Genomic DNA, 21,868 nt, shown 5'->3' on the forward strand with positions numbered 1-21,868 from the left:
TTGCCAATGCAAAGAAGAGGAAATATGTTGAAAAGCTCCAAAATAGGAGCCAACCTCAGTCTCTCTGAACACTGGGACTAGCTGGATATTCTTACTGACCTGGAACGTGTCAGAGGGACTGGATGAAACAGACTGTCACACAGGATCTAGATTTAATCAACACACACAATAAATGTTTTAAAATGATCCAAACCCAGAAACTAGAACCATCACTGCCCTCCAGTGGTCACTGTCAGTAACTACAACTGTCCACATCCAATAACACTGATGTTCACTCATCTACTGCAGTATTGTAGCTCTAATGTTCATCAGTCTAATAATGACTCTATATGTGAATACAGATAATATTAAACTGTGTAAAAGTGTTTACTACTCTCTGATGATTACAGAGAGGAAATGAAACTTAGTAATAATGACAGGCAGGAGACGTGGTGTAAAAACTACAACCAGGACAGATTTTACTTAACAACCACATGATAATAAAGATACACTGTAAAATGACAACCACATGACACAAATTACAATACAGATGGGACAAATATATACACATTCAGCAACAAGAAACAACAGAAAGGATTGTTGATGCTGGAACTTTACATCTACATCGAATATTTTGTTTTTAATGTATCAGAATAATTCAACTTTATTTGTTGGTTCTGTTAGAATAGATTGATTTCAGCTCTGTTGATGACGTTAAATGAGAAACATGTGGATGAAGCTCTCCTCTTGACTCCACCTCCCAGTAACATGGTCCAATCAGAGTCTCTCTACACACAAGCTGCTGCTGATTCAACCTCTGGATCATCAGGACTCAGCTCATCCTCTCTCAGCTCACATATCGTCCTGTTTAGCTTTACTTCCACCTACAGAGAGAAGAAGAAAGAAGAGAGGAGATGATTTAGTGTTTCCAGAGACTCTTTTCATCAGGTGTCAGTCAGTGATGCAGCACATCCAGAATAAAGAGCAGCAGGGACTTCAGTCCTGTTCAGAGCAGCTGTGGAGCTCAGCCAGCTTCCTTTCAGCTTCATGTTAACGTGTTGGAGCTGGAAGCTCACAGACCTGCACAGACTTTTAGCATCAAGTCTGTTTCCTCTGCACATTTCTCTCAAGTCAACAGAGGAAATAAACTGCTGAGAGTCATCAACGCTTCCTTGCTGCACAAACACTTTAGTGATGGATTTCCAGCTGTTCCACTTCAATAAAGAGTCTGAGTGTGTTGATGGACATCTCATGTGTTTCTGAAGCATCAGCTGACTAAGAAACATTGAAGATATCTGATGAAACTAATGACAGAGATACAGATGTGATGACTGGACCTCAGCAGAGGTTCTGCTCTGTAGAAAGACCACATGGTTACTAAATGTAATGATGGTTCTGTGATTTACAGGCTTCAGTCAGACTGATCTCAGAGCTGTGACAAAGATGAAACTGATCAGTTGTTTAGTTTTGAGGTGAGAGAACAAAGAGTCTGAGATCAGATCTAATGAATGAGGACCACTGTCACTATTCATCTAGTAAGGCTGTCAGCTGGAATCCACATTTATTTCCTGAAAACATCAACACGACAAGCTTTAGGATGATCTGATTGTCTGATTGTTGTCTCTGTCTTTCTGTCCAGCCTCTCTCCATTCTCCTCTGACAGCATCTCTGAAGAAAACAGCAGCAGGTTTCCAGGAAACACTTTAGATTCTGTGTCTAGTACAAAACTACTGAAAGAAGAATGAACTGACTCCAACCCTCCACTCACTTCAGAGTCTCCAGTCTACAGTCTGGACTCTTCACAAGATCAAGAATCTGCTTCACGTCTGAGTCCTGCAGGTTGTTTTTACTCAGGTCCAGATGTTTCAGATGGGAGGGGTTGGACTTCAGAGCTGAGACCAGAGAATCACAGCTGATATTGGACAAAATGCAGCCCCTCAATCTGAATAAAGAATAAAATATGTTAATAAAATCATTGATAATCAATCAGATGTGTTCAGGTTTTAATGTTCAGATCAACATTACTACGTCCTAATCAATGAGCTGTTCTCTAAAATGAGTAGAGTGACTTTGTCCTTGTGTTATTGTGGATCATCATCATGTCAGCCTTCTACACACATCATCCAAACATCAACACAACATTCAGACAACTATTCATGTCAACACACATCAACAACATGCTTCATGGATATCTGTGTATGTGTGTGTTTCTGGATATAGAGGTGACTGATTAAAATCAACATTAACAGACAACAAACTGGTTATTTTATTTACAATTCTTGCAAAAAAAAACACAAATCTTTGACATTTCAGACTAAATTTAGAAAAGAGAAGAGAAAATATGAACTAAAGGGAAATAAAGCTAGAACTAAAAACCAAAGCTTTAAGTTCTGTATGAACATAAATTAAGTTCAGTTTGTAATGAAACAAATCAGATCCACAATAGCAACAGACATCCAGTGAACTGACCTCAGAGTCTCCAGTCTACAGTCTGGACTCTCCAGAAAACCACACAGATGTTTCACTCCTGAATCCTGCAGATTGTTGTTACTCTGGTCCAGATGTTTCAGATGGGAGGGGTTGGACTTCAGAGCTGAGACCAGAGAATCACAGCTGATCTCTGACAACCTGCAGCTGTTCAATCTGAATAAAGAATAAAAGATGTTAATAAAATCATTGATAATCAATCAGATGTGTTCAGGTTTTAATGTTCAGATCAACATTACTACGTCCTAATCAATGAGCTGTTCTCTAAAATGAGTAGAGTGACTTTGTCCTTGTGTTATTGTGGATCATCATCATGTCAGCCTTCTACACACATCATCCAAACATCAACACAACATTCAGACAACTATTCATGTCAACACACATCAAGAACATGCTGCTGACCTCAGTCAAGTCTCTCATTACAGGATCAATATCAAATCACACGTGTTGAAAACAAACTGTTCATTAGTTCATTGGTTCCATGATCTTCTTCTTCCTGTATTTGGTATCTCAGTAGGTTGGTGTCGTTAAAATGTTAAAGGACAAGTTCATATTTTCAAGTCTGTCTTCAAACAACAGTCACATGTCAGATGAACATTACAGAGTGGTTAAAATTCCTACTGTCCACACTGACTGTGAAGCGGTCTCTTCCTAACACAACTACACTGGAAGAAATGACTTGATGAGTTTCTCCACAGACAGTATGAACAGAAAGAATGATTCCTGACTCCAATAACTCTTTAAATGTACATGTGAACACTAGACTGGTCCTGATTTGAGATCAGACCGACCACCGATGACTGAGGAGACACCTGCTGATATTAACAACATGATGCTCCTTCATTTAAACCAACTGTTGCTGGTCCATTTTCTATCTGTCAATCCTGACAAGAGAACTGTTTAATGTGATAAAAACATTCAGTGAACTGACCTCAGAGTCTCCAGTCTACAGTTTGGACTCTTCAGTCCATCACACAGCTGCTTCACTCCTGAATCCTGTACGGAGTTGTTGCTCAGATCCAACTCTGTCAGATGGGAGGGGTTGGACTTCAGAGCTGAGGCCACAACTTCACAGTGACTCGCTGAGAGTTCACAGCCAGAAAATCTGTCATGACACATAAATATAAAACATGTTAATATGAATAAAGACACTTTATTATTTACTTCATGCATTTGATAATAAACAATTGGGATCATCCGGATCGACATTTTGTTTTTCACATCAGTGATTCAGCTTCTTATCTGACATGACACAATAATTCTCATCAGTTTCTCTTAAATCTGCAGACTTTTCAACTTTGTTTTTTATTAATCTGCTACAGTAATGGACATAAATGGAGTTACATTTAGGCATCATCTACACAGTCGGTCAGTGTGATCTGATCTAATGTCTGACTCCACAAAGGCATTAAAATTAAAATGATCAAAATGTGGAAAACATCCCTTTAAGGCACATTTAGAACAGAATAACATGGGCAATTAATATCGACTTGCCTATATTATTCAACAAACAGCTCTAATATATTGAATATGTATGAATGAAGTAAGATAAACAGAGGAAAATCTACATTGTCTCAGTGTTTGAAACAGTTGGAGAACATTTGTAACAAAATACAACTGTCATGTAACGTTTTCAATAAACAAGTGATTGATGACTGATAGTGTGAACATTAAAAGAACTAAAATAATATCAACAAAAATGTATAATGCTAATCACATCTGGACTCACCGAGCCTTTCTGTAGTTCCTCACAGCTGGAATCAGTCTCCGTCGTCCCTCCTTTGATGTGTTGAACTTCTTCAGGTCCAACTCATCCAGAGCCTCCTCTGACATCTGCAGCATGTAGGCCAGAGCTGAGCAGTGGATCTCAGAGAGTTCCTTCTCTGATCTGTTCTCTGACTTCAGGAACTCTTGGATATCCTGATGAACTGAGAGGTCGTTCATCTCCATCAGACAGTGGAAGATGTTGATGTTTCTGTCAGGAGAAATATTGGACATGTTCATCTCCTTCAGGTTGTTGATGGCTCTCTGGATGATTTCTGATCTGATCTGTGTCTGACCCAGCAGACCTCTTAACAGTCTCTGGTTGGACTGCAGACAGACACCATGAAGGAAGCGAACCATCAGGTCCAGGTGACCATTTTTACTCTGCAGGGATTTCTCCATGACTCTGTTCAGGAAGACATCCAGAGTTGAGTTATTGTAGTTTTGTCCCAGGAAGTCCTCCAGTACCACTGTCTTCCTGTTGGTGTAACAGTGGATCATGTAGACTGCAGCCAGAAACTCCTGAACACTCAGATGGACAAAGCAGAACACCTTGTCCTGGTACAGTCCTCTCTCCTCTATAAAGATCTGTGTCAACACTCCTGAGTACACTGAGGCTGCTCTGATATCGATGCCACACTCTGTCAGGTCTGATTCATAGAAGATCAGGTTTCCTTTCAGCAGCTGATGAAAAGCCAGTTTTCCCAGAGATTTAATCATCTTCCTGGTCTCTGGACTCCCGTGTGGATCTGTCTCAGATCCTCCATCATACTTGACCTTCTTCACTTTGGTCTGAACCACCAGGAAGTGGATGTACATCTCAGTCAGGGTCTTGGGCAGCTCTCCTCTCTCTCTGGTTTTCAACACATCCTCCAGAACTGTAGCAGTGATCCAGCAGAAGACTGGGATGTGACACATGATGTGGAGGCTTCGTGATGTCTTGATGTGGGAGATGATGCTGCTGGCCTGCTCCTCATCTCTGAACCTCTTCCTGAAGTACTCCTCCTTCTGGGGGTCAGTGAACCCTCTGACCTCTGTCACCATGTCAACACACTCAGGAGGGATCTGATTGGCTGCTGCAGGTCGTGTGGTTATCCAGAGGTGAGCAGAGGGAAGCAGTTTCCCCTTGATGAGGTTTGTCAGCAGCACATCCACTGAGGTGGACTCTGTAACATCAGTCAGGATCTCAGTCTTGTGGAAGTCCAGAGGAAGTCGACACTCATCCAGACCGTCAAAGATGAACACAACCTGGAACTCTTCAAAGCTGCAGATTCCTGCTTCTTTGGTTTCAGTGAAGAAGTGATGAATAAGTTCCACCAAGCTGAACTTTCTCTCTTTCAACACATTCAGCTCTCTGAAAGTCAATGGAAAAGTGAAGTGGATGTCCTGGTTGGCTTTGTCTTCAGCCCAGTCCAGAGTGAACTTCTGTGTTAAGACTGTTTTCCCAATGCCAGCCACTCCCTTTGTCATCACTCTTCTGATTGGTTTCTGTCTTCCAGGTGAGGCTTTAAAGATGTCTTCTGGTCTGATGGTTGTTTCTGGTCTGCCTAGTTTCCTGGATGCTGTTTCAATCTGTCTGACCTCATGTTCATCATTGACCTCTGCAGTCTCTCCCTCTGTGATGTAGAGCTCTGTGTAGATCTCATTCAGAAGAGTTGAGTGTCCTGCTTTAGCAATCCCCTCAAACACACACTGGAACTTCTCCTTCAGACTAGATTTAAGTTTGTGTTGACAAACTGTAGCCTCATGTCTTGAATGTCCTGATTGAACAAATAAGATCAGTGAATAGATACATACTAGAATTTAATTCCCTGAAAGAATGAGTGATCATACTGTATATCGATTCAGCTCTTGAGACATTAGTAAATGTTTAATTCATTCATCAGGTTCAATGTTCATAGAAATCCTCTTACTTCTCTCCAGACGATCAACCAGCTCCTCCTGGTTCATTCTCCTCAGGAAGTTCAGTGTGATCTTCACAAATGCCTCTCTGCTGCTCCTCCTCTGCTCTTCATCCTCACCCTCCAACACCTCCTCATCCTCCCTCTGACTCTCTAAGCATTCTGGGTAATCTGGACTCAGATCCCTCTGAATCTTCTTCAGCTCCTTCTTCACGAAAGTGACAATGTTGTCCTCCAGCAGCTGGAACAGAAAACTATCTGAATGACAATCAGACTGAAATCATGGAGACAAACATCAGATCCATGTTGGACAGACTGACAGTCCACTGGTCTACAAAGAGCAGCATGGAGATGATGGAAAGTAGTTGTTGTCCATGTACAGACCTTAAATATGGAGTCCAGCTGTGTTTGATGCTGATGAACAGACTGATCACTGAGAACATTTAAACTCTGCTGCTTCACTCTGTGAATGAATCATCAACAATTAGTTCACATCATATCAGTCCACAGAGACCAACATGTAAATGTCCATGAAGTGATATCTGGATACGAACAGTGAATCAAATGAGTCAAGACTCACTCATGTTTGTATTTGTTAATACTGTACTCTGCTGTACCGCTGCAATTTGCAAAGAACATTGCTTCATACACTGCACTTATTTCTCTTAAGAAAGCACCATTATGGATTAAATCTTGGTAAATGCTGAGTACCAACATCGACATGTTCCCCACATAGCCTATGTAGTGTTGTTTTAGTTAGATGGTTAATTACATCAACTCACTCACAATCTCAACAAAATTAAAATAAAATTAAAGCTTCCAAAGCTCTCTCAAATCTCTGAGGTTGATTAGCACAGTTTACTGCACAACTATGAATTTAACAGAATTCAAATAGATCTGTCAGTGGCAACTGTCAGTCACAACTGCCTGTCATAAAGAGACAGCCCTTTTTATAGCATTAAATAACTAATTGAAATATAATGCATTGGTTTTTATATAGCACTTTTCCATATTAGATGCTCAAAGCGCTTACAATTGTATGCATTATTCATTTGTTCACACAGTCACACCCTGGTGGTGGTAAACTACGTCAGTAGTCACAGCTGTCCTGGGGCAGACTGATGAAAATGTGGCTGTCAATTTGCACCTATGGCCTCTCCAACCATCACCAACATCACTCACTCGCAATCAGAAAAACACATTATACATCAGAATTTTATAATACCTACCTGGGCCCAAGTTTCATCCAGAAGCATAGAGGGGGTAGGACTTATGTAGGGCATGTTTTTGTTTCACTTTTGACGAACTGTCATCTTGTCCATTTTTTCAAGTCTTTTTCCTCATTAATACAAACTAAATTTCTCATTTAATGCTCCTGTTTCTTTTAAATTGATGGTGACAGTTAGAGTGGCTCCAAGAGCATCTTTGGTTAAATGTGACACGTTTCTTTAACACTGCATTCATGTTTGATCATTAACAGTCTCTCAGTGTTGCCATTTGTAATATTTAATACAGCAGAAGCATTTTTCATCAAGTCTATGTAATTGTATGCATGTCTTACTGGTAATCATCATTAGTACCAGAATGGTTAGACTGGGCAGCACCATTTGATATGTATATATAACACATATACATGTCAAACAACTTTCCATCCATCCAAGACAACACAAATCCCAGTCAAAACAGCAACATTTTACCTCTGGTCAGAAGGGGAAACTTGTCCTTTAAAGTCAATAAAAAAATCTTTTGACCGGTCACTCTTGAAAGACACACAGCTGGGTTCAGGTGTGTCTGGTCTCTGATGGATTCTTAAAGAAAAAGATGAGAAGATATGAGGTTTTTATTGTCATTGTTTGGTAAAAATCAAGGAAACAGCTTATGGGTGTATGCTGACGTTTAGTCTTTTGGTACTTTGATGAGTCTGTAACTTTATCTAAAGGGCAGTGTCTATATCCAGGGTGGGTGGGATCCCTTGAAATGTGATTTACTTTCTTCTGGAGTTGGTCACTATCAATGTCCTTGAGGAGGGATAGTGGTCAGCCAGTGGACCGATCTGCTGCCTTCAGTAGTTGCTCTTGATTCTTCCTGTTCTCGTCTGTTCAGCTAATGAACAACACGGTACAGAAGTAGATCAGGATGCCCTCTATTGCTGACTCTTATGAGTTAAAGAGGAGGCGTTGGAGGACTTCTTAACATCTACTATAAGTTCCTGGGTTTTTGAGGAATTTAAGTCCAGCAAATGCGCCATTTGTCAGCAAATTTGACAATCTTGTCGTTGGTGTGTTGGGGGCAAAGTCATCGGTTAATAAGTAAAGCAGAGAAGAGTGCTGAGGACCCTGCCCTGTGGGCAGGGCCAGCCCAAGGCATAAGCGAACTAAGCGCCTGCTTAGGGCCCCATAGCCACTAGGGGCTCCCCAAGAGCAATTAACAAAGAATTTTAATAATTAATTTATTTTGCATGTATGAGTGATGGTGTCTATTTGATCATAGCTATATTATAGTATGAAGCACAATTTTATGTCAACAAAGTGCTGCTGCTGACATAAGCCTAGGCATTCTTAAATTGTCAAAGCTTAACTGCATCAGTAATGTGGCCTCCTGCTGTTGCAAAAAAAGGCATTTCCTTCCGGGCATGGGTAATAAAGAAGAAGAAAGAGGAAGAGGAAAATAATGCCAAGACAAAGGTTTGCATGTCTTCGTAATGGAATATTTATGAAAGAGATTTGTGTAGCTGTTAATAGCAAATTAGCTCGCTTGTTAAAAGCTAGAGAAATGTTGTATGTTTTAATTGACTGTTAAAATAACTTAATGCTCATGTTAACATGTTTGTGACACTGAGATTCAACTGTGATTGAGTTGATTGTTGGGGTTTGCCTTATATATTTCTGCTTTTGACTTCAAAAGTTTTTGTTAACGTTTGATCACGAACAATAAATGTCTCCTTGGGCTTGTGAATGCAGTATATGGTCCTCTTGTTTTTCTCTTAGGATCTCTTTTCTGTTTTTGGGATGTGTACAAAGTTTAAAGGTTAAAAGGTCATTTACCAGTTGTCAGCTCGTAAAACTAGAGTAAGGAGGCAAATTGAGAACCAAATATAAGGAGACTGTAGGAGCTGAACGAGAGAGGGGATTCGACAATTAGCCAGAAGCTCTCTCAGATTCAACAAGAGTTTGACACTGTTCTTTCTTGTAATAAACCTTTTTGAATGCAAGAGTAGACTTGTCAGCAGTGATCACTTCTTTCTTCAGCACATCAATATACAACACGAACGCGGTTATGTTTGGTAGCAATATGTTATGCTAGCAAACGTGATTTGTGTGTACTGTTACACAAGTTTAAGATGTGTTGTTTGCACAAATTGTTTGCTGCAGACCATGGTAATTTATGTAAGTAAATATACACTTTTTACATTAACTCATAAGTTTTTATGAAAGTTGCCCAGGAACACCGTTAAAGTACTTTGGAGACTCAGAATCAGTCCAGTACCAGTCCATCCTCAGGCTCAACTGTGGGTAATACATCAGATGAGGGACAGACTGTTACCATACAGCTTTTAATTTCAACGAATAAGAAATGAGAAAAATTACTCCCAAAGAGAAATTGATTTATTCAAAGTGCCTCATTAATATCTGTGTATATGTATGTTTTCCATCTTAGGTCCATCTCCTTCCTCTTCTCTGTCTCCTATTGTCCCTTGTACTCTACACTGTGTCCACTGATGGGTAGCTCTACGGATAGCCTGCACTCTCCTTGTGACTGTTGCACCTGCAGAGTGGAGCTTTTCCAGCTCAAATTAATAAAGAACTACTTGAGATCTTCCATGGCAAAAGAGAGTAGACTGGCAGGGAAAAGTTGATCATCAGATTTCTTACAGTGATGTCATAAATGACTCTGTCTCCAGGAAGCTCAGGTTTTAACGAGTGGATGAAGTGTTGAGGAAGAACAGAGTAACATTTAAAAAAAAATCAAGTGTGTGGATTAAGGTAGTTTATTTTGATTACTATTTTTATTTATTTATTTATTTTTTACTGAAGCTTTTGCTCATAATAACATTAACATCATTTTAAGATCTAATTACTCAACTTTATATTTGTTTTCAAACTATTTTGTCACCTTGTTTCAGGTAACTATTTGCTTGATATTTTATTGTTTATTATTATATTATTATTTTTATACATCGAAGTAATTTTATTTGTTGTTGCACTTTACTGGTGTTGTTGTGCTATGAATTATTTTTTGCACATCACTGTTTATTTTTAAACAAAAAGTAATAAACTGACACTACCAACAATATTAAGTATATTTGAACTGATTCAGAGTAGTTTTGACTGTACTTGTTGTCGAGTTGCAACAAATATAAACTTCATTACACCTGAAACAACATAATTCCAGCATCGAGCACATGTGTGTAAAGACGTGTCAGACTGACAATAGGATAATCAGAGCTGCAATGAGTTCATAGTAGGTGTGTGCAGAAATACAGGGCCCCAATATTCTACTTAGGGCCCCATAGAGGCTCGGACTAGCTCTGAAAAGAACTCTGGTCCGTTTAAAGCAGACCAAACAGCTATGGTGTGAATTCGGCCTTCAACACTCATGGTTATTAAAACATTCTCACGACAAAAGTCCTCCCAGGCCTGTCCCCTCTGCTGAAATTCCCCAACCAAAAAGAGCCTGGCAGGGATGAGTTGACCTTCTCAAGCCACATTTTGGTTTCTGTTTACAGTGATTTGTATGCTACATACATGGACAGATGATCTGAAAGTCCCAGATGTGGCAGTGCTCTGGCTTTGTAGGCATGTGGGTGGTTTCAGTAGACTTCATCCAGAGATTTGGTTTGCCTTGTCGGGAAATTTACATATTTGTTGAATTAGGGGAGGAAAGACTGGCATGGGTAAGTCGCCTCCCACAGTCACATAGCTGTGTGGCTGATGTGGCAAGTGCTGACAAACTGGACTCCTCCATAGCTAGCTTAGCGTTAGCTTGGGGTTGTACATAGACAATTACAATGAATACTCACTGAAGGAGTGAAATTATTTCTGGAGAGAATCCAGAAGAATATCTAATATTTATATACTTACGTTTTCTCATGCTGTTGTTTAAAATCAATAAAAAAATCCTTGGACCTGTCGCTCCTCAAGGACACACAGCTGGGTTCAGGTTCAGGTTCATTGCTGTGAATAATAAAGGAGCATGAGCTCTGACATGTAGAAGAGTCATAGACAGTTATAAATGTTCATCTCACCTCTGATCTCTGGTCTGGTTCTCATGTTCTCCACTCAGAGTGGTTTTAGAGGGAGGGACTCCCTCCTCTCTGTCCGCACACTGATCCATTCTGCTGGATTCACATCAGCTCACACACACTTTCTACCTTCACCTGCAGAGGAAACACAAATCATTCACCTGAACATCAAATCCTTGACATCATTTCTGCTGTAAAAACATCAGCTGCTCCTTCAGAGACTGGTTCTTATTTTCTGACTCATATCAGATGCTGTTCTTATGAGTCCACTTTCTGTCTTCTACTATCAGTTGTTGTTTTTCTACTATCAGTCCAGTAAACTGAGTCATGAAGCTGCAGAAGTGAAAAGCAGTTAAACACAGACTGAAACTTCATCTACAAACATTAAAGAGCAGAAACTAAGAGTAAAGTTACTGAACACAAAGTTAAAGTTTGAAACTAAACTTGCAGTTTATTTAACCAGTCCTGAAACAAATCCAACAATTCCCTCTCCACTCCAACCTGGACACTGTGACAGAGATGAGCTACTTCCTGGAACGAGTCACAAGTTAATAAAAAAGACCTTTGACAAGTCTGTGATTTCCAGTTAAATCTAACTAACGTTTGTGTACCTACACCTCAACACGTACATTTGTTGTTAATAGAGTTGTTGACTCAACTAACTCTAAACCTGATCTGATTCACAGACACTGACAACAGACATCCACACAAAATCGATATTCAGAGTTTAACCACTGACTCCTTTGCCCCAACTTAAACCTTCGGCTCAGACTCGGTTAAATATTGATCCGATTTCTTCAAACTAAGCAGCTGAAATCTGATGTTAAAGAATAAAACGTGTGAAACTGCTGCTGAGTTTAACTTCAGACGGAGGTTAGCACAGAGGAAAACATCTGTGACACATCTGATGAACCTGTAAAATAATATGCACCTGAAAGAGGGATGCATTTGTGAAAAGTGAATCAGAAACATCACATTTTCAACAGCAGGAATCATTGTGTGAGTTCAATTTAACATTTACTAAAAGTAAATCTTTCCAAAGAAGGAGACAGATTCTCAGGCAAAAATGACAAAAACGTCTGAACACTTTGAATTATAAATTCAGAGACAGAAGTTCATCTATTCATCCTCTGTTGATGTGTTCTTCTTTAGCATTTTCATTTTTAACAGAATATTCTGGTCACAACCTGCAGATGATGACATTTACAAAAAAATATAAAAACAGTTATGACCTGACTCAAGAGGCGCATTAGGTGACGGATGACGGAGTTACACTAATAATGGTTTATTTCATTTAAAAGAAAACAAAAAGATGACAGAGACATTATATAATGAATTATAAGATGAACACAGGTGATAATAAGAGTTTTAAAATTATCTGAACCCAGAAACATTTATAATCACATAAACAGATAATATTCATTGACGCCTTCTGGAAACACTCGTCTAATCGTTTCTGTGTTGTAGGAAAAGACCATTTGCATCAATGTGCAGCTGAAAAACACGTTACGATGCTTTTCCTTCATAAATATTCAGTGACTGACTCCAGATCAAACAGGTCACTGATGGGATTTAGTGCTGAAACAGTGAAAAGCAAGAAAACCAACGTGACATGAAGCTACAGTGATAGAAAAATAAATCCTTTCTTTTCCTCCTTTAGTGAGTCATTAAATGTCCCAATGGAGAAACTGTCCTCATGCTCATTATTAATGGGAGGACAGATTATTAGGAACAGTCCAGTGTCCAGTAGTCACCAAGCAGCAGAAAGATTAAATATCCCATTTTCCATGAACGCAGCAATAATATGTTGACAACGTTCATCTGTTCATCCTCTGTTCTGTTGCTGTAATGTTTAGTTTAGTATTTTAATATTTAATAGAATATTTTGGTCATATTAAAATACTGTGTAAAAATCTTTCTGTGTCATATTGTAGAAATGTTCAAATAACTGTGATGGTGAAAAGGTGAACAACATAGAGATGATTTAATGACACAGACAATAAATATGTTTAAATTATTAAAACTACCTCCAGTGGTCACTGTCAGTAACTACATCACATCCAGGGGAGATTCTACAGTCAGAGCTTTATAATACATTTTATAATAATAACATATTTTATTTAAGAATCGCCTTTAAAGTCACCCAAGGACACTTTACAGAAAGACAGAGATGAATACAACAGTAGATAGACACAAAGAAACAATATTCAAACATCCAAATACAGAAACATAGAATAAGCAACATTAAAGGAATGAGTAGGAATGATAAGTGCACAACAAACTTAAAGATATGAAGGTTAATAAAGCCCTGCAACAAGAGACAACATCATTCTATTTATTAAACCACATACTTTCTACTATTGTGCTAAGTTTGTGGGTCATCTTATCATATAGACAACTTTTAAAAAACATTCTTATTTTTGGGGGTGTTAGTACAAAAAGATGTGAATAGAGATAATATATAACACTAATAATGATCATAATAATAATTGTGTAAAAGTGCTATTCTCTGATGAGAGGAGGAGAGAGGAGTATAATCACTAGTCTCTGTCCTACTATCACATTTTATTTTGAATAAATAAATACTTAATATCACATGAAATAATATTCTGGTGAATATTAAGAAGGTTCTTCATCAGAAATATTATCGGGGGAAACACGTTGTTATCATGACGAATAAATCATCTAAACTAGATTAAACTGAAGCGGAGTAACGTCCGTTCACCTGAATTAATGCGCGCTCCCGAGACACAGCTGTTCATGCTCACACACACAGACACAAAATGGCGGATAGATTTATAGTTTCCTCCTTCATCCCGACTTTATACTGTATCTTCAGCTCCGTCTCAGTTAACGTGAACTATTTCTGAAGTGTTGTTATGTTGTTACTGTTGTTGAACAGTTAAACATAATAAACCTTCACACCTTCAGACAGAGTTTACACAGAGAAAAAGATCTGCGACACAACGGTGGTGAAAGTGAAAGTAACTTTAGACTTAAATCTGAGGCTGGATCCAGATTAATGAAGATTTAATAATTTAATTTAATCTGATCATCATACTGTTTGATTCCAGTGAATCATTAATCTAATAATAATGTAGACTGATCTTCAAACAGAGTGACACAAACTTAATAATGAAATAAGAAGTGAACATCTTCTACAAACATTACAGAGTAGAAACAAACATTAAAGTTACTGAAGACAAAGTTAAAGCTTTGAACAAATCAAACTTACAGTTTATTTAACCAGAGAGATGAAGAAGACTCCACTCCAACAAGGAAACTGAACAGGTGAGTTATACTTTCAGGAATGAGGTGAGGTTTTACCTGTGACAGAGGCAGAACAGGTTAGACAGGAGAAGAATTTTATCCGTCCAACGTGTCTGTTCTTGTTTCATAATCTTCTACATCAGTGTGTTCAGGTTTCAGTTTAAATATACCAGTTTAATAATAATTACACAAATGACAACATTAATACTGATAATTATAATAATATGTCACAGGGAATATTTTTTACTCTTGATACTATAACTACCTTTTCATGTTAACACAGATTGTCAGTGCAGGACTGGAGTATTTTACTACAGTCTGGTGCTTTTACTAAAGTAAATGATGTGAATAAATCCTCAGTGTAACTAAGCTGTCTGCTGTGAAGGATTCAGTTTGTTCCTCCTCATTATAAACAGACATAATGTTGACTGACGGCTTCTGGAAACACTCGTCTGATAGTTTCTATGTTGTAGTAAAACATTGTCTGCAGTGTTATATCTAAAATAACTTGCTTCATTCATAAATATTCAGTAAATTATTCAGTATATTATTGATGGGTTTTTGGTGGTGAAACAGTGAAATGCAAGAGAGTCGACAACATGACAGTCAGTGACAGGTAGATACAGTGGTAGAAAAATATTTTAAAAATATCATTAACAGCCATAGTGTACAGCAGTGAACCACTGTCAGGCTAAAGGTGAAGGTCTAAATAAAAAGCTTAAATATCATATTGTCCCTGAACGGTCCTTCAATGATGAAGTGAAAGTGGAGACACAGTAAGATGATGACTATGTTCATCTGTTGAGCTTCTGTTGTTGTAATGTGTTGTTTGGTGTTTTATTTGTTTAACAGTGTATTGTGGCCTTTATGGAACTGGTTATGTTTATTTTAAGAAACTAAATAAGACTCTTTGAGTAAAAAATCTTCTCAAACCATAGATTCAAATCAATGTTTAAATGACCTGTGATGGAGAGTTGTCTCCCTCTGGTGGTGGTAAAGTGAACTGTAAGGCATCCACGATCACTGCCCTCTAGTGGTCACTGTCAGTAACTACAACTGTCCACATCCAATAATACATTGATATTTACTACAGTTTTGTCAATGACAATGACACAGTTGTTTGTTTCCACATTTTTTATTGGAGTTTTTACCAAAGGAAATATCAAAGATTTTTTATTTTAATTAACTATATTTATTCTGACACTTTATTTTACAAGTAAATCTGTTTTCCAGGTCATTTCATTGAACTCTGACTCATAATTTCCTAAAACATAATCTGTTATTTACCAAAATTTCCTCGAAAAACACAAACAACCAAAAACCAACTCTAAAAAATGACTCTGGGCTGCTGAACATTAATGAATCATCTTTAATCATCTGCAGGTTAAAGCTTCTGAAATGATGATTTGATGAAAACAACTGTTCCAAGACGCTGGAATCTACTGAACGGAGACAAACAAGTGAAGACAGACGTGAGAATACGAACAATGAGAAACATCAGAAAGGACTGTTGATGCTGGCAGGTTTACTATATTCCTGTGTGTCTTTATTTTGTTAGGAGTGGTATTATGTGTGTTATGAACTGACTCCAACCCTCCACTCACCTCAGAGTCTCCAGTCTACAGTCTGGACTCTTCACAAGATCTAGAAGCTGCTTCACATCTGAATCCTTCAGGTTGTTTCCAGAGCTATAGAGAAAAACTTTGTTTTGTTTTACTCTATAGCTCTGCTTTACACTCATCGCACTGTAGTTACACTTTGTGGCCACTAGATGGGATAAACATACTGAATTTGGGCAGAGACTGAGATTAGTTTTACTTGTATCGCTCCATTTTTTCCATAATTATTATCAAGAAAGAAAAGGAAGGATTGTTGATGTTGGCAACTTTAAAACAGGATATTTGTTTTTGTTTTAATGTGTCTGAATAATTCAAGAGGAACTGGACTTCATGTGTTGGTACTATTAGATCAGATTAGTTACAGTTCTGTTGATGGTCTTAAACAGTGGTGTAGTCTAGTTTATTCTAGTGGGTATACTCTGATTGTTCCCCTCCCAGCCTCGTACACCCCCGTCCTGGAGCAACATCTGTCCTGCAGCCCCCCTCCCAGAGCAGCAGCTGCTCCAAAACGGCCCCACACAAGAACCACCAGGCTCATTAATGCATAAAGTCTGGATCCACACATAACTGAGGTCATGAAAGACTGGTTATGTATTATCTGAATGTAAATGTATTGGAAGCAACACAAGATGTATAACAGACATGAACAGCTGGACTTTAATTCACCACTGAACAGACAGTGACAAGACAAATAAGTTTCAAGTAAAGAAAAAGGACCTAGAGCTGTTTGTGGTTTGTGTCTGAGGACTGGATTTTAAAGGACACCCACTCCTCAGATGTAGACGCCCTTTCCTCTGTGAGGACGCCAGTGGATTTTGTTGCAGTGCAGATACACAACCTGGAGGTAAACAACAACATCAGTAATGAACATTATGATCCATTATTGTCCTTTTTGTATCTATATTAGCATTAAGACCTGCTGAACAGAGCCACAACTATTAATGAACTGTTTACAATCTTCAGCCACGGAGAAGAAAAGACCTGAAAACTAGACAAAAGGAGGAAAAACTCAACTATATCCAACACATCAGTCATTTAATGGTGAACATGGGGTCTTAATTAATAAGACGACAATGAATTAATTTCATTTTTATTCACAACTTTCTGAACGAACTACATTAACATTTAAACGCAGCGTTAACTTTGTACATTTAAACTGTTTCTAGCAGCTTTAAATGTCGTCTAATGTTTCCCTAACTTTCCGTTTCTCCGCTCTAACCAAGGAGGCCTGTTTTTAAATTCCCTCTCCTGACTCTCACTCCACAAGGCTGGCCAGGTCCAGTTCTCATCTACACAAACACACACACAGAGCAGCAGCAGCAGCAGCTCCTTGATTTCAACCAAACCACCAGTGACTAGTTTTATATAGAATTCAATGAGCCAATCAGCTGCTGTTCCAATAGTGGTGACTATTATTCTAACATACATGAGTTCCACTTACCAGGTAGGACGACAGCGTCATCAGCTCTCCTTCCCTACCATCTCAATAGTGTCACTGGGCTTCCTTTTCTTTCTTCTCATTGTTTTTTCTCCACATTCCTTCTCCACTGACGAGCGTTGGACCAGTTCAAGTTGTCGACTCGTTCCCGCCGCACAACTTCACTGCTTCCTTAGTAGTTAACGTCAGGTCCACGTCACGCTTGACGGAAGCCCCCATGGTCCAAAAGTGAACGCTTGGTAACACAGAGAAGGTCCATTTATGAACGGGAAAGTGAAGTTATGTCACTAAACCAGGCTGATAACGTATCGTTGTGTGTTTTTCAGCCGGTAGACGACAATTCAGGAGCTTTTCTAGTGGATATACGGTGTATACCTGCGTATCACATAGACTACACCACTGGTCTGACATGGAGAAACATGTGGATGAAGCTCTCCTCTTGACTCCACCTCCCAGTAACATGGTCCAGTCAGAGTCTCTCTACACACAAGCTGCTGCTGATTCAACCTCTGGATCATCAGGACTCAGCTCATCTCTCTCAGCTCACATACCGTCCTGTTTAGAACAATGGCCAACATCTGGAGAGAGAAGAAGAAAGAACAGAGGAGATGATTTAGTGCTTCATCTCTCACTCTAAACGTATTCAGCTGAAGGAGATTAACAACCAATCGAGGCCTAAATCAACAGTCCCAACTTTTAAAATGTGAATATCTGCTACTTTTCTTTCTCATCAACTGAATTTCCTCAAGTTTGAAATTGTTGGTGGAACAAAAGAAGTGATCTGGACATGTTGCCTTAAGAAAAGTAGTTTTTCTCCAGTTTCTGCTCATTTTAAAGAGAAACTAATTGATGAATAAGAACAGTCCTTTATATTCACCTCATTTAAACTGATGCCAACCTGTAGACCCAACACCTCACAGCTGCAACCAATGAAATGATTGATTTCTTTCTGAAGCTGAACATTCAGGTTATTAAATTTACAGCTAAATAAAGCAGTAAACTAACAAATCTTTCCATTTAAGATGCTGTGTCCATTCAAACGACTCCCTTTGCTTTAACTTAATAACTTAATCATTGTCTCCTGCCAACAGAGAAGGCCTAGTTTGGAAAACAACCACTTTGAGACATTTCCAGTCACAGGGACACCTTGATAAAGTTGTTCTCATCAGAGAGGAGGAACAATCTGTCCTCAAAGAGGTTGAAGCGCGCACATTCAATCTGGAATGTCTTTTTTATTTTCCCCGGCTGAAAAATGGGTGGAAAAGTGTTTGGTGTTCTGCACAGAACTTGAAACTAATCTGGTCCGGACTGATGTTTGGATCAGTGCGACAGAAAGGGTGACAAACGGAGATTTGTGTGGAAACGGACAGAGCAGAGGTTTTTTCCTCGGAGTACGGGGAGCTAAAAACAGACTGAAAAAGTACACATTCCTCTTTTGAGGATGAGCTTCATTGTTTAACACAAAAACAAGCATTTGACGTATTAAGGTTCAACTCCCTCAACATCTTATTGGCTCAGAGGGAAGCGCACGCTTTTGTTGAACAATATTTAAAGTGAATCCTGAAACGTGATTCATCAGAAGTTATGGGTGATTACAGGTTGTCTAGATAAAGTTTGTCATCATCTGCTTGCACCTGTGTACTCTCCAACCACTCCAACTCAGACCAGCTGATGAAGTAAAAGTTTACATTGGATGAGAAATATACAGAAATATGTATAAATATATCCACAAATAACTACACGCTCTTAGAAATGACACTGTGAACGGACCAGGATGAGTGTGGAACCGGATATTATTGACATAGTATAAAGCAAGGACGCAGAAAAAACGTGACACAGCAATAAATGTTTGCAGAAAATGTTCCTGATTAAGTTGCGTAATAGCAGCAGCAGTGTTTCTCAAAGGAGCCGCAAACATGTGTCCTCTCACTTTGAGCTACTTTGAATGAATAAACCAAAACTCACCGGCTCGGCTTGCGTGCTGTCACAAAAAATATCCGCTTACTGACCAAAAACACAACTATTGTGAGGAGAGTGTCGCCCTGTTTCGCTCAGTGTCTCTTTTCTCTTTGGATGAAGCCGCAGTAACAACAGCCGCTGGCCACGCCCCCTGCGTAACGCGTAGAGTGCGTCATTACGTAAGTCTGTGACACATACGTACTGTTTTCTTATTTTATTTACCTCTAAATCACAAAAAAACACAATAATTCCTCTATTTCTAACAAACATGTAAATGAACACTAAAATGCTACTAAAGTATTTCAACGTTTTACTGATACACTCACAATTTGTCAAATTTCCCATCATTTACTTTAACCAACACAGCATCAGCATTACTCATTTTATAGCATATGGCTGCTTTTATATTTACAATTAAAAGATGTCATAAAATAAAATTGTGCATCCACAACATCACTGTACTCTGTTTTTTAACAGAGTACAGTTATAATTTTTATTTTATTGAAAACATACGAATTGCAAAAACCATTTCTCAGAAAAATGGCAGACTTCCTGTACTCTGACTTCTAAAATTACTCTTTAATATTAGAATGTTTCCCACTTTTACTTTATATTTTATGTGGTATTTTCAATGTTTCTTGACACAAAGTAAAAGAAATACACAAAGAAAAGCACTTCCCATGTAGTAGAACTGTTTTAGCTGAAGTGCTAAATGTTAAAACACACGTATACTGTTATTTAATAACAATAATAATAACATATATTCAGCCCTGACTCCATGAAGGTCTTTAGAGATTTGGCTCCATCTAGAGGTGAAAATTCAAGAGGAGCTGGACTTTATTTGTTGGTTCTGTTAGAATAGATTGATTGCAGCTCTGTTGATGATGTTTAAATGAGAAACATGTGGATGAAGCTCTCCTCTTGACTCCACCTCCCAGTAACATGGTCCAGTCAGAGTCTCTCTACACACAAGCTGCTGCTGATTCAACCTCTGGATCATCAGGACTCAGCTCATCCTCTCTCAGCTCACACACCATGCTTTTAAATTTGACTCCCACCTACAGAGTGAAGAAGAAAGAAGAGAGGAGATGATTTAGTGTTTCCAGAGACTCTTTTCATCAGGTGTCAGTCAGTGATGCAGCACATCCAGTATAAAGAGCAGCAGGGACTTCAGTCCTGTTCAGAGCAGCTGTGGAGCTCAGCCAGCTTCCTTTCAGCTTCATGTTAACGTGTTGGAGCTGGAAGCTCACAGACCTGCACAGACTTTTAGCATCAAGTCTGTTTCCTCTGCACATTTCTCTCAAGTCCACAGAGGGAAATAAACTGCTGAGACTAATCAACGCTTCATTACTGCACAAACACTTTAGTGATGGATTTCCAGCTGTTCCATTTCAATAAAGAGTCTGAGTGTGATGATGAACATCTCATGTGTTTCTGAAGCATCAGCTGACTAAGAAACATTGAAGATATCTGATGAAACTAATGACAGAGATACAGATGTGATGACTGGACCTCAGCAGAGGTTCTGCTCTGTAGAAAGACCACATGGTTACTAAATGTAATGATGGTTCTGTGATTTACAGGCTTCAGTCAGACTGATCTCAGACTGTGACAAAGATGAAACTGATCAGTTGTTTAGTTTTGAGGTGAGAGAACAAAGAGTCTGAGATCAGATCTGATGAATGAGGACCACTTTCTCTATTCATCTAGTAAGGCTGTCAGCTGGAATCCACAATTTATTTCCTGAAAACATCAACACAACAAGCTTCAGGATGATCTGATTGTCTGACTGTTGTCTCTGTCTTTCTGTCCAGTCTGTCTCCATTCCTCTGACAGCATCTCTGAAGAAAACAGCGGCAGGTTTCCAGGAAACACTTTAGATTCTGTGTCTAGTACAAAACTACTGAAAGAAGAATGAACTGACTCCAACCCTCCACTCACCTCAGAGTCTCCAGTCTACAGTCTGGACTCTCCACAAGATCAAGAAGCTGCTTCATATCTGAATCCTTCAGGTTATTGTTACTCAGGTCCAGATGTTTCAGATGGGAGGGGTTGGACTTCAGAGCTGAGACCAGAGAATCACAGCTGATCTTTGACAACCTGCAGTAACTCAATCTGAATAAAGAATAAAAGATGTTAATAAAATCAGTGATAATCAATCAGATGTGTTCAGGTTTTAATGTTCAGATCAACATTACTACGTCCTAAT

The 21,868-nt window shown here is 38.8% G+C and overlaps 3 long non-coding RNA genes across 5 annotated transcripts; all 3 read right to left on the reverse strand.

Annotated features, from left to right (window-relative positions):
• Nucleotides 1-434: 434 nt before the first annotated feature.
• On the reverse strand, nt 435-4,256 carry LOC125001072. 3 transcript variants are annotated; one of them, XR_007111482.1, is made up of 4 exons: nt 4,196-4,256; nt 3,398-3,571; nt 1,748-1,921; nt 435-863 (listed from the first exon to the last, which is right to left on the reverse strand). It is a non-coding gene; the product is annotated as an uncharacterized LOC125001072 (long non-coding RNA). The 3 variants fall into 3 exon arrangements; XR_007111483.1 differs by lacking the exons at nt 3,398-3,571; nt 4,196-4,256 and adding an exon at nt 2,449-2,509; XR_007111484.1 differs by lacking the exons at nt 435-863; nt 1,748-1,921 and adding an exon at nt 2,565-2,622.
• A 12,638-nt stretch (nt 4,257-16,894) lies between these two features.
• LOC125001042 lies at nt 16,895-18,253 on the reverse strand. The gene is made up of 3 exons (XR_007111442.1): nt 18,076-18,253; nt 17,704-17,935; nt 16,895-17,100 (listed from the first exon to the last, which is right to left on the reverse strand). It is a non-coding gene; the product is annotated as an uncharacterized LOC125001042 (long non-coding RNA).
• Nucleotides 18,254-19,858: 1,605 nt separating this feature from the next.
• On the reverse strand, nt 19,859-21,667 carry LOC125001058. The gene is made up of 2 exons (XR_007111465.1): nt 21,601-21,667; nt 19,859-20,717 (listed from the first exon to the last, which is right to left on the reverse strand). It is a non-coding gene; the product is annotated as an uncharacterized LOC125001058 (long non-coding RNA).
• Nucleotides 21,668-21,868: the final 201 nt, after the last annotated feature.

Source organism: Mugil cephalus, chromosome 23, assembly GCF_022458985.1.
Source record: "Mugil cephalus isolate CIBA_MC_2020 chromosome 23, CIBA_Mcephalus_1.1, whole genome shotgun sequence".
NCBI lineage: Eukaryota > Metazoa > Chordata > Actinopteri > Mugiliformes > Mugilidae > Mugil > Mugil cephalus.